Below are 14,422 nucleotides of genomic sequence, written 5' to 3'. Positions count from 1 at the left end.
CACCCAATTTGATATTTGCAACATGGCCTCCCCATTCTCCCAGTACTTCTGATTCCCTTCATCTTGCTGTTTTTGTTTTTGCTTTTTTTGCTTCACAGAACACTGCATGCTTTGCTTGCTGTTGTCCAGTCGCTAAGTTTGCAACCCCATAGATTGCAGCATGCCAGTTCTCCCTGTCCCTCACTATCTCCTGGAGTTTACCCAAGTTCATGTCCGTTGAGTTGGTAATGCTATCCAGCCATCTCATCCTCTGCCACCCTCTTTTTTCCCAGCATCAGGGTCTTTTCCAATCAGGTAGCTGTTTGCTTATCATCATATTAAAAAAATTATATATTATCAGCCTCACTGTCCTAGAAAATCAAGTTACATGAGAACAGTAGTCTTTGTTCTATTCTCTGATGTATCAGAACCACTTGTTGCTTAGTCCCTAAGTCATGTCCAACTCTTTTGTGACCCCACAGACTGTAGCCCACCAAGCTCCTCTGTCCATGGGATTCTCCAGGCAAGAATACTGGAGTGGGTTGCCATTTCCTCCTCCAGAGGATCTTCTTCATCAGGGATTGAACTCAGGTCTTCTGCACTGGCAGGAGGGTTCTTTTCCGCTGAGCCACTAGCCTGGAACATTAATAGATTCTCAATAAGTATTTGTTGAGTGGCTAGCATTAGTTGGAAGAATAGGCTTACAGTCTGTATGGTTTTTAAAACTCATTTTTTATTTTTTGAAAATCCTTTCTTCAAATGAAATCTTGCACAGAAGTTCTCTAAAAATGTAAGCCAACAGAAAAAGGAGTACTATTGATTGTATAAAGACATTAAGTTAAAGGGACATAGCCTTCTTTGTTAGATAACGTTTTCATTTCACCAGTACTCAGAGCAGTTTGAAAATATTTTTTTTGTTTGTTTTACAGAGGAAACCAGTCAAGCTCTTACCTCAAATATGTCATAATTCTCCAACAAAATGTAAAAATTAAGCTTTATTTCCTTCAGTGTTGTATGTGATGTCACGATAGTATTCTTTAGAAATATGTTTAATAAAATCCTAGAAAAATAGTCAAATTCAAATATTCTTTTTAAATGAACCTACTGACTTTATTATACGCATTAGATTTTATGTACTCACAGCTATTAGGATGAGCCTTATAAAATTGTTGATATTTGAGTGTACTTCCTTATAGCTCAACATAGAGTATCATATTCATATCAAAATCTCCAAGAATTCTTAGAAATAAATTGAACCAAAACACTGAATCCATATTAGGATAACATGGAGTTTTCATATAAAAACTTAAAACATTCCCTTAATAAATAGGTAGACTTACAGTAACCTTGGAGGGGAAAATTTAATATCATAGAAACCTTAATTCTTTTAAATTAAAATGTAAATCTGTTGCAATTTCCCTTTTATTCCCTTTTTGTCTGGTTTTATGGGAAAGTGAAGCAAGACAAAATGATTTTAATATTCATATGAAAAATGCCTGAGACTTACCATGAGACAGTTAATAGAATAGTTACCAAAATAATGTGTATGAGATTAAGTACTTCACTCAGTATTAAAATGAACTATAAAACTCTAATGTTAAAACACAGTTGACATTAACATAAGCAAATATAATTGGTCAATGAAATGTAACAGAAATGTCAGAAATAGACCTAAGTTATATATGGGAACTTACTGTATTCTGTCATTCATTAAGAAAGGTAGTATAATTTAGAAATTAAGAGAATCATACTCTAAAGCCATAGTTCCTAGCTTCAAATTAAATCTTTGCTGCTTCCTAATATTCTAACTTGAGAAAACATCCTTAACTTCACCATGTGCTGTGTGTTTGTAAAATGAATAACAGTGCCTGCTTCACAGGGTTGTCATGATTCTTGAGTGAATCAGTGCATGAGAATCATTTAGAACTCTGCTTGGTCCAGAGTAACATTTAAGTGTCATTTTATTTATTTTAGAGAAGGATGTTTTATTTGATAAATGGTACTGGCATACTTGACTATCCACCTGAAAGAAAATAAATTTGACCTCTACCTTGTCCAGTATATAGAAATAGATCTTAACGTATTCAAGATTGAAAGTGTAAGACTATTTGATGAAATTATGGTGTGTGAAATAAAGTTGAGGATAACTTTCTAGAGCAAGAAGGAAATATGAGACATAAAGGGATAGGTTAAAACATTCAAATTTGCAAATATTTTATATTTTTATATAGTGAAATACACCACTAACAAGCAAAAGGTGACAGCATCCTTGAAAAAATATGTTTACCATATATGACAATGAATTAATTACTATAAAGAGAGCCCCTAGATTGATAGTATAAAATAAAAATCCAGGAGAAAAAATAGATCAAGATTACAAAAAAGAAGTTTATAGAAGAGGAATGGAAATGCCCAGTAAACAAATGAAAGCATATTTAACTTTATCAAGTATCAGGAAAATTTCAATCAACATTAACAAGATTATATTTTTTCACCAGACAGACAAAATTTTATATGCATATGTATAATACACATAAATCAGGAACAGAAAAATTAACCTCTGTGTGGGCCTATGTGTGTGTGTTTATAAATTAAAAGTGTGGTCAAAGATATAGGAAATAATCATTCTCTTACAGTGTTGATGTAAGAAATGCTATATCATTATAGCTTTTGAGCATCTACCCAGTAAAGTTTACTGCACCAATACATGGAAATATAGAGACAAAGATGTCTATTGTAGCAAAAGTTGGAAAACCATCTGACCTTTAGCAGGAAAGTGGCTAAGTAAATATGGTATTACAGAATATTATGTGATAAAGCTACTAAAAAAATGAATTAGAGCCACATAAATTGGCCTAGGATAGTGTTCATAATATTAACTGAAGAAAATTAAGCTGCTAAGAAACATATGGCCTTCTTTTTAATAGTCAAAAAATGTATTGTTTGTGTATCGTCCAGATGATGGCAAGGAAAATGAACATTATTAAGTTTTTGTATTTCTGCTTTGGTTTCAAAATGCTAACTAAGGGAAATTAAAACAAGATGGAAAAATATAATGGCTTCAGTTACAATGTTATGTAATGTTTTAAGGAATCTAAAGTGGGAACTTTCCAAAAGATTGAGAAAGATGGGACCATCTTTGATATTAGATATATTTGGACTACTTGGCCGTTTCGTTTCCTAGTTGTCAGATGCTTTTTGAGGAGTTTCAAGAAGGGTCACAAGAGAGGCTTCAGGACTAGAAGAGACACACTTAAGTGGCAAAGGAAATGTCAGTTGTTTCATAGTTAAAAGTTATGCCAAATGAAATGATTATGTAATATTTGTAATATTTTTCTTTATTCTTTGCTAATATAGCAAAAGGTCTCAATTCTAGTCTCATCAAAATTACCAATAGAGATTCTTATTTAATAAATCTAGGATGAGGTTATGCATCTATATTTGAACAGTTAGAAAAACATTTCCTGAAGTCTCTATTTGGGTAACACCATTTACCATATGAAAATGCACAGTAATTTATTAAAAATGATAATTATAAAATTGTGTATTACATAGCACTTGCCCTTTACAAAGATTGTTAATGAAATACTTCAAATATTATTTGATAAACATTAAAGAAACACATACTTGTATAGAAATTGAGGGGTGTTAGTTTTATCACTGAGAACAGTAGAGGTTTACTAATAATTACAATTTAAATCTATGAAGAAATATCATACAAAGGATAATTGTCTTTTCACATCGTCGTAGTTTTTTGACTATTGCCAAATTCAGTTAGAGGTTTTCTAACCTTGGAGATCTTTATATATGCAGATTATGTTACTATTTTCAAAGATTATTTAGTAATATTTTTGCCAAAAATTATGGTAAAAGGCTAAATGAGCGCTTCCTAATCATACCCACTCCACTGCAGACGCCGAGCTTTGTTAGTGTGCTATGCTGTAGATGATGTGTCCTTCACAGCCAGTGGTGGGCATCAGGGGATCTTTCTGAGGGCAAGTTAAGAGTTTCTGCTGAAAGCAGCACACCATTGATATTTTCAGGTTAGAATTATAACATATCTCTTAGTGAATACCAGGTTATGTGACCTTCCAAAGCCCCTTCTAAAGGTTTTGTCTCATATGAAGATGTACTTGTATTTATGGAAAGCCTAGGGCTTTTGAAATTTTCAGATTGAAGAAAATGGTACACTCCAGGGGAAAAAGAGTTAATAAAATGTGAAATGTACCTTATTTTACATCCTATATGTGGTTTGGGCACTGATGAAAATACAGAGTGCCTTGTCTAGTATTAGCTGCTAAGTAGGCAGATAGGCAATATTCTTTGTTTTTCTGGACTACTGCCTAGTAGGTAAAGGTGGTTTGTTGGTTTCGTCAGCATTCTCCTTAAAGTCACAGCTCTGGCAGTTCTTGCAGATGCTGTGTTCTCAAGACAGAACATTATATGTGCCTTTATATAACCAAAGCACTTAATGCTTCATTACTCCAGAATGTGCACTAGTCTTAACAGACTTTTTTGTTTTTCAATTAAGGCCATATAAAATAGAAAATATACAAAATAGGAAAATTGGGTAGTTATCAACATTTTCAACATTTTAGTTTTATTTCAAAAATGATTAGAAGTAGGAATATTTTTGCATATTCTCTTAAATAAGAGGAGTTTTGCCAGAGTTTGATCTTCTGTTCACTGTGGATAAAAAATTTGTTTCTCATTTTTATTTCTAATTTTTTAATCTTTGATTTGGGAATATTCCAGTTGATCTTTTTCATCTTCTGAACCTAATACCTCATAATTTATTTTATTGGTCTTTGGTTTAGCTATTTTTTTTTCCTTCCATTAGGTGATAACAGTCCTTCAGTTATATTTTTAAAATATTTTTGAAAATGCAAATGGTTTGTTTTGTTAACTAACTTTAAATGGCTTTTAGTCAAATAAGAGTTCTAAAAATATTTTTATTAGTGTTTCATTAACATATTAGAAGGGAATTACTTCAATCCATCCACAGGAGAAGAATTTAGTTCTATGACTAGTAGTATGTTTATTTAAATTGCAGACATTCTCTGTAGCTTTTCATTTATTAGTCAGTATATGTTTTCATCTTCCAAGTATTAATATAATGAGAATAATTCAGGACATTTTCATTTCTTAGTGACAGTCATTTGTGATAGTAAGTTATCAGTGTCCCTTTACTAATAAGATACTGAAATATAGACACCTATTATTTTTTAAAAAGCAAATATTGCCTTCAGAAAAACTCTTGGTGAAATTAAAATATAAGAAATGTTGAATTAGCTTGATTAGTAAATATAAAATACCTACAAGTAACTGTAATTTGATTTCAATAATATTTTAAATCATGTTAAAAATATGGCACATCAATCTATCGTTAATTAATAATGCTGAATTTTAATGGTGAAAATGGCTTAATCAAAAATGTGTAAAAGTAAAGTAATCCAAATTGTGAAACTTTTCTTAGTAATTAGCTACTGGAGTTACCTAAGTTTAAATAGAGATCAGTTTTTAAACATAGTTCAGCATTTACCTCCAATAATATCTTATCAGATTAGTTTGCTTACATTATAGGGTATTGAGTCAACCCATACTCAGAATTTTAAATGGCTTTATATTCCTAGAGTAACTTTAGTGGTTTTCCTAAACAGGCATTTAGCATAATTACATTCTTATTTAAAACTATGATTTTACATTTTCTTATTTTAAAATTTTACACGTATTTTCTGGGACTTCCTAGCGATCAAGTACTTACGATTCCATGCTTCCAGTGAAGAGGACACAGGTTCAATCCCTGGTTGGGGAACAAAGATCCCACACGCCAGGTGGCATGGTCAAAAAAAAAAAAAAATTTTTAGGTATTTTCTAAATCTTTTTTTCTGCCAACTCATTTTATAATACACATTTAAATGTTTATTACTATTTATTATGCCACATGCCTGGAAGCTTCATGAAAGTGAGATCTTATGCTTTCTGTTTAACTCTGTATTTCCAGGAACAGTACCTAGAACTCAGTAAATAATTATTCAGTGAATATAGGAAATGTACTAAATTTTAAATGAATTGTTCGTTCTGCTTTTGCAGGACTTGTTTATTGAGCAGCCTAATTTGGGGATAATTTTTCGATTTCCTTTTGTTATAGTGCTTTTAAAAACTTTTTAAATAAGACAAGTTTTTATATGGTAAGAAAAAAAGCTAATATGAAACCCAGCCTCTATTATTTTATTCAGTTTTATCTGTGTATAATTAACTAAAATTCTACATATACATTTATATGTTTTTTTAATTGTACATAGAAATTTTCCACATTATTTTATAGTTTCATATAGTGTCTTATACTGTTCTGTGTATATGACATTTTCCGTGTTTGGGATTATTTCCCAGAGAGATCACAGAAGGAGAGAAACTAAGTTAAAGGTTATGCTCATTTTATAATGTAATGTGTTACATAAGGTGATTTCCAAAATTTACTGCCACAGAAAAGAGGTTAAAAGAAAGAGATTAAGATAGTTAAGCCTGTCCCTTATCTTCATTTAGTTTGCCTTATTGTGTGATTAATTTTGCTGTTTTGCAGAATATCTTTGATTATTTTAGATGTTAAATATTTCTTGTCCTTGCATAGTCCTTTGCTGCTCACTGTTTAATGAATTATCTGTTCACTTTTACCTTCCACTAGATTACCTTGTCCATTCCTCTGGCTTTAAATACTATTGCTGTGTTAACTCTCAAACCCACAACCAGTCACCTACTTGGCATGTTCTTATGGGTGGCACATTTCAAACTTGATAGATCCAAAATAAAATTTTTGATTCTGTCTTTATCTTTCACACCTTTCCATCATCTGCTTCAGTAAACACAGCCCCTACTTTCATGTTCATAGTTGTTTTTCATTTTTTTAGTTGATTGTTACAACTTCTAAAATATTAAGTTGAAAATATTTGTTTTCATATTAAAAGCCCAAATATATTTTTCACTAATCAGAATTAAGAACTCTGAACTTATTATATATACCCTGAAATAGCTGAGCTAAAAAGAGAAGGTTTGAAAATAATAGTTTCAAAGAGCTTTTTAATAATTTGACACGTGGATGGTGATAGCAAATGAGATTTCCAGAAATTTGACCGCAATTTAGTAAAATCTGGTTTGGTAAGCAGCAAGACAAACCCCAACTTATTTTCATTTGTAAATAATAAGCTGCTCTATAATAGCTTATCATTCACAACCCTCATGTTTTCTTCATCATTACTTGACCTCTAGCAGTAGTCTTTTTTGATATATCTAGAGTGCTTATCTCCTCAACATAACATAGTTCGAAGGGCTATTTTTTACTTTTTTCTTAACCCATAAAGAATATATTTATCCTGTTTTTCTTATTCCTAAGCATATCCCTCTCAGAAACATAATATGTATTTTTAAAACATGCAGCAGTCACCAAAAAGGGGAGAGGGGGGGACTTGGAATAATTCTTAAGTTGGAAAAAGCAAAAAAAATAAAAAAGTATTAAATTTTAAAAAATTGTTCAGTTAAACTTTATTTGCCTTAAGAAATTTTGTGGTGATTATCATTCATTTTCTGTCTTATCTCAGAGAGACACAAAATAGAGGTATGCTGTCTGTCATCCTCTACCATATCTTACAGCCAGAGGGGAAAGTAAAGTGTAGCCCTTTGGAAGAAGATATAAAATGAAAGTACAGTTTCCACAAAGCTTTTAAGAGTCAGTTATTTTAACGTAAAAATGCAGTTGCTTGAGGTAAGGCAAGATGTGGGAGGTAATCACCCCAGTTATGAATTGTGATTATGAGTCAGTAGAAATAGACACTGTCATTGAGTCATCTTATTAATTGATCCAGTTTATCACTTAGTCAAGTAAACACTGAAATGTTTGTATTCTCGACTTTTGGAACCAACCTGACAACATTTTTTTTATGGCTGAAGAAGCCTAGCCACAAGCTTAATGAAGAAGTTACAAAATAACATAGGAAAAAATAATAAATAAATGAAAAATTAAGAAAAAGGCATAGAGTGCATATTTAATTGTAATTTTATTGGATTTTTAAATAGCAAATATGTTACTTATTTCAATAATTTTATAAGATTAAAACATCTGTACATTTATCTTTTGTAGATTTCAGTATGGTTGTAACATAATTTGAATTTTAGATTTTAGAGATGATAAAGTTTTTTTTTTTTGGTAAGAACCCAGTATCATACTTTACACACACACACACACACACACACACTCACTCACTCACTCACTCACTCACTCACTCACTCACTCTCTTTCTCTCTGCTACATGGCCATCTTTCAAATAGTTTATTTAGTTCTTATATGTATATCTATTTATTTTCATTGCATTTGAGCTGCTGTTGGAAAACCTAAGATTTCACAAAGTTAAAATAGGTGAGTTTAAGGGGAAGAACAGTGTGGGGAATACAGGTAGCATTTTAGTCATTTGGAACAAATGAATATACGAAGGCAAAGACCTAGAAAAACACCTAATATAGAGTATATTCGAGAACTAGCAGGTAAAGCTTGGCTTCAGCATAGGATACTAGTCATAGAGAATTAAACTGGAAAGACAACTTGGGGACAAGGTATGGAGAATTTGGAAAGTCTGCATGAGGAGTCTGGATAATTTAGTGAGTAGCTGGAGTGAAATCACTGAAGGCTATTGAGTAGTTTTTTAATAAAGCTAAAATAAAAACACCTCCAGTCTTTGACTTTTATCGATGAAAAAACTGAAGTGATTTGACAAAGGTCACACAGCAGAGCCAGGGTGAGGGTCCATATGTCCTAACTACCAATTCTAGATTCTTCTTATTACACCACACGTTACTTTAGATAGGCTAAACAGTAGGACTGGCAAGAACCATACAGGGGAAAAAAATCTCCAGTGCATAACAGGATGTAGAGATCTAGGGAGCAAGAGAAGGCACAGATGGCTTCCAGGTTTAAAACCTGGTGTTGGCAGTAGGTGGGGGGTAAGGATATATGAGAAAAGACAGCATGGTATTTTACGATAGATACTGAGACATGCTTATGAAAAATGGTACTGCCTTGAATTTGGTTATCAAAAGTAAGTAGATTAAACAGACTAGTAGAGAGTTGGAAGAGCTGCTTTTTTATTCTTTTTGGAAGAAAAAGACATTCTTTTTCTATGTCATACATTTTTTGTCAAAGCAGTACTTTTTAGAAAGGCAGTTATTTATATAAAATATATAATCAAAAGAAAAATACACTTTTTGCAAGTTACTATGCTTGGCAGTTCAATGTGGATCTGCCCAAATGATACATGCATCTTCAGTGGTCAGTAATAAGTGGTGTCTCAGTAGTCCAAGGGGTAATACCCTAGGCAAATGAAGGAGATTTTATCGATTACAAGTTATTGAAATCTAATTCAAAGTGACGTAACAAAAAAAGGTAGGCTGCAGTCCATGGGATCGCTAAGAGTCGGACACGACTGAACGACTTCACTTTCACTTTTCACTTGAATGCACTGGAGAAGAAAATGGCAACCCACTCCAGTGTTCTTGCCTGGAGAATCCCAGGGATGGGGGAGCCCAGTGGGCTGCCGTCTATGGGGTCGCACAGAGTCGGACACAACTGAAGTGACTTAGCAGCAGCAGATTCAGATGCCAGAATGCTATCAGAAACCGCTCTCTCTTTCCATTCCCCAAGTCTCTTTTTATCCAAGTTAAATTTATTTTCAGTCACCTTCTTCCTCCTTCCATATATTGACAAGATATCACTAGTAATATCGAGCTTGTGTTCTATTAGATTACACGGTTACTTCCATCCCAACAATTTCACAGATTCTTAAGGCTCTTATTGGACTATCCTGTGTCACATGCTCAATCCCAAATCAGTACCTGCTAAGAGGTGTGGGAAGTGAGATATGCAGGCTTAGGTCATGTTTCCACTTCTAAAGGCATTGGAAGGTTGTCAGCCTTACCTAAGGTACCTGTACTCAGAATGAGAGAATATTTCCTGAAGACAAAGTGGAGTCTCTTGTCATAAGAGATGTCAGCTAACTGAATGAATGAGGTCATAGATAACCACCATTGATAGGAATTGCTTTAAAAGTAAAGCAGTACATATGTAGTGTAAAACATGGAAGCCCTAAAAAAATAGCTCATACTATTAATTGGGCTGTCTTAAACTATGCTTGAACTTCTTTTGCATTTTTAAGGTATGGCTTTATGAAATAATTCAGTAATTTTCCTGACATAAGAAATATGATGTCTACAGACACTCTCATTCTTTTTTAAGACTATAATGAGTTAGAGTTATTATTTGGCAAAGGAGTAAATGTGTTTTTCTTAATGTTTATTTTTGATTAGAAAAATGTCAATTTTAAGCCTACCTCTTTGGTATTTGTAACTTTTTCATAGCATTCCCATTGAGGTTCTTCTTTTGTGGTTGCAAATAAAGAAACAGTTGCTTTATTCCTTGTTTTTCTGAAAACAAGGAATTGGTATAATTATATTGTTAATCTTTTCTCATGTTTCTTTGATATAACAATTGTAATCTAGGAATAAGGAAAATTTAAATACAATTTTTTTTCTTTTAAAATAATACCATTATTTAAGCAGATCATCACTACTAAGATGGGTTTAGGTTTGAACAGGAACTCTCTCTGACACGGAGATAATAGCAACCACGGAATATCTGTAGTAAAGAATACAATACTAATAGTACTAAAATGAAATATGATCATCTCTCAAATACTTTCTTACCCCGTTTTCTTCCAGTTATGCTGTCTCCTTTGTACCCTTCATATATTTTTGTACCCACACTTTAGGACTTGACTGCACTGATACATCTACACATCTATTTTCTGTAACTGATTTGAGAGTTCTGTAAAGGCAGGAACAGTATCATATATATCCTTTATCTCTAGCTCCCAACAAAGGGCCTGGGTCACTTAATAAGCTTTCTATAAAAGATTGGGTGGAGGGTAGCAACTATAGGTCATATTTCTGAAGGGAAAATTGATTTGCAAATGTCAGAAATATATCTGATATGGCTGATACTCATTACACCAAATAATTGTATGCTAAGATACAACTTTTTTTTCTTTCAATTCTTTAGAAATAAGAATGTATATGTCAGTGCGCTAACAGAATGCATCAATGAAAATGAAGTCATAGATACAATTAAAATCAGCTATTTGTCCTCTCATTTGGGATGTAAACACTGTCAATACACAGATTTTCCTTTAGGTAAATGCTGTATTTCCATGTCCAAGAAGTAAGCAAGTAGGATGTCTCACATAATTCTCAACACTACTTTTCTCATCCCCTACTCATTTTTCAGTTGCTCACCATCTTCAAGCTTCCACACTTGTGGCTCACTTCTTTATGGCTGTAATCTGGCACATAAAATGGAAACAGAACACTATTCTCTCTGAGATACTGTATTAATGCAAATGAATTATTTTTTCTTTTTGTCTCAATTTCTCCCTTTCAGAGAGTCTCTTTCCTGCCTCTCAATTTTGGATTAATGCTAAATGGGCAAATAAATATAAATGTATTTTTTTAATTTTTCAGAAAAAAAATAGAGTAAGAGGTTTTTCATGTCATTATGTCAAAAATAAAAGTTGGGTCATATTCATTGGCTAGGGTACTAAGTTATTTACATTTATTAAATTTGGAGTTTAATATAAACTTACATTTACATTTTCTTTTTATTTATTTTAAATAAAATTTTTTATTTCTGAAATCATTCATTGTAAGCAAAATTATAGCTATCTAAAGTTAATAAATGATACATTCAGTTCAGTTCAGTTCATTTCAGTCGCTCAGTCATATCCGACTCTCTGCGACCCCATGAATTGCAACACCCAGGCCTCCCTGTCCATCACCAGCTCCCGGAGTTCACTCAGACTCACATTCATCGAGTCAGTTTTGCCATCCAGCCATCTCATCCTCTGTCGTCCCCTTCTCCTCCTGCCCCCAATCCCTCCCAGCATCAGAGTCTTTTCCAATGAGTCAACTCTTCGCATGAGGTGGCCAAAGTACTGGAGTTTCAGCTTTAGCATCATTCCTTCCAAAGAAATCCCAGGGTTGATCTCCTTCCGAATGAACTGGTTGGATCTCCTTGCAGTCCAAGAGACTCTCAAGAGTCTTCTCCAACACCACAATTCAAAAGCATCAATTCTTCGGCACTCAGCTTTCTTCACAGTCCAACTCTCGCATCCATAGATGACCACAAGAAAAACCATAGCCTTGACTAGACAGACCTTTGTTGGCAAAGTAATGTCTCTGCTTTTGAATATGCTATCTAGGTTGGTCATAACTTTTCTTCCAAGGAGTAAGCGTCGTTTAATTTCATGGCTGCAGTCACCATCTGCAGTGATTTTGGAGCCCCAAAAAACAGTCTGACACTGTTTCCACCGTTTCCCCATCTATTTCCCATGAAGTGATAGGACCAGATGCCATGATCTTCATTTTCTATAAATATTAATATTCAATCACTACTGTCTTCTGTTCATACACACCTTTAGTTACATGTGGACGAATATCAGTTACATCAGTTATACCAGCAAAATTTGGAAGCTGCATCAGTATTTGATAAAATAACAAATATGGCTGACAGTATTTATTTAAGATTATATCAAACATTAATAATTTAAACTAAAATCCAGAAAGTGTACTTACTACATAAAGACATCTTTAGAATAAGGATAAATGATGTGGTATAATTCTTCAATTTACAAAGATATATTTTTTTGAAGATGTTTATTTTTATCAAAAGTTCACATACTAATTCTGAAAAATACATTCTTTTAGTATTTTTGAGTATTTAAAAGGAAAAAAATGATTACAGGGAAAAATTTTAAAAGGAAGGATGAGGTAATATGCTTGTATAAGTAACGTAAGTATTGTGTACACATTTGCAAGTTCTTCTAGAAAGACAGAACTAATTAGTTCTGAGTTAAATTAGTCCTAGAGTTAGAACAAAAAGTTACAGCTGCAGTAACTGGTGTGCAGTGTGGTAGAAATTAACAAAATCTTCACACAACTTATAGAAGCTTATTTTAGAGTGAATGTTATAAAATTATATGTTTCATTACTTTTTATTAACAGTCTGTTAGATAGCTTCCATTAACCTTTCATGTGCTATTAGTCTCTTCCTGGGTTATAATCATGCAGGCAGTCACTACACTGAGCAAAATAATAGTGATATTAAATTTTAAAATAGCACTTTTGAAAGTCTTAGTTGATTAATATGTTTTTCTTCATAAAAGATTAGATTAAAACACCTCAGTTTGTCAGTATATGTGTTTTCAACAATATTTTATTGCAAAACTTTTTCTAATTTTGAAAAGAAATCATAATTTATGAACTATAAACATATTTACCATTCAAATTTATAAATCCTTAAAAGTAAATTTTCTTAATATTTCATGTGCACAGAATAAACTATAAGGGTGATTCTAACTCATCTTAAGCGGTGTAAGATGTATTCATGGTTTAACTTTCTAATTGTATTACTTTAACATATTTCAATATTTCAGACAAATAATTTTCTGCCAGAAAGTCTGAGAACAAAAAACAAATTAACTTGTTAAAAAAATTGTCTCTCAGTCGACTTCTTGAACATCAATGAACTTAATCAGGGGAACAAGAGAAATATATCTGACATTCCAAAGAAATGTTTCTAGAAAATTTAATTTTTTTCAGTAAAATAATACAATTATATATAGACAAATTGTAATGAAACAAAATTCTACTGTGACTTGATATATGTGGGAAGAAAAGTTGTGTGGGATGTATATATATAATATGCGTAAATATATTTATGAGGTAACCCATTCTAGAATTTGAGTTTATACTTTCACTGCTTGCTATCTTCCTAAAAATGCATGACTCTATTTTTTATTTTTTTAATTCTTACCCAAGTCTGTTTTAAAGACAGCATGGCAATACTTGCTAAAAATTAACTAATGAGATATCTCATAAAGTATCTCAACTAAATTTTTGCTGAAATTTCTGCCCATTTAAATGTCTGAGACAAGGAAAGCAGTTACTTCAGTGCTTTGTCAGTGATAGAACATTCACAATTTTTTATCTCCTGGTGAGTCATAAAAAGTGCCATATGTATTTTTGTGCTACCAAAATATAATTTTAAATGTTAATATCTACATTTTAATTGAAAGGGTTATGGAAAATACCACCCTGATTTTATACATCTTATAATAGTATCTGATTATGATTAAATAATTTAAAACATGCTGAGTTTTGTGGCTGGATGTTTCTGTTCAAATTAGCTAAAGTGCCTATACTTCGTATGGTCACAGTGAATCATTGTGACTATTCATGTGACTGCAGTAATTTTTAATTAATCTTCGGCAATATGGTTATAAGGTCTATTTTTAAAAATGTAGCTATTGCTGCCAAAAAGAATTATCTACCTAATCAAAACAGTCAT

General features: G+C 32.4%; 1 protein-coding gene across 2 annotated transcripts in view; it reads left to right on the top strand.

Annotated features, from left to right (window-relative positions):
• Positions 1–14,422, top strand: part of NOVA1 (NOVA alternative splicing regulator 1) — a 172,180-nt gene that overhangs the window by 153,986 nt on the left and 3,772 nt on the right. The window lies entirely within an intron of this gene.

The sequence above is a fragment of the Capra hircus genome, chromosome 21 (assembly GCF_001704415.2).
Source record: "Capra hircus breed San Clemente chromosome 21, ASM170441v1, whole genome shotgun sequence".
Taxonomy (NCBI): Eukaryota; Metazoa; Chordata; class Mammalia; order Artiodactyla; family Bovidae; genus Capra; species Capra hircus.
This window is presented reverse-complemented; position numbering and strand designations above follow the sequence as displayed.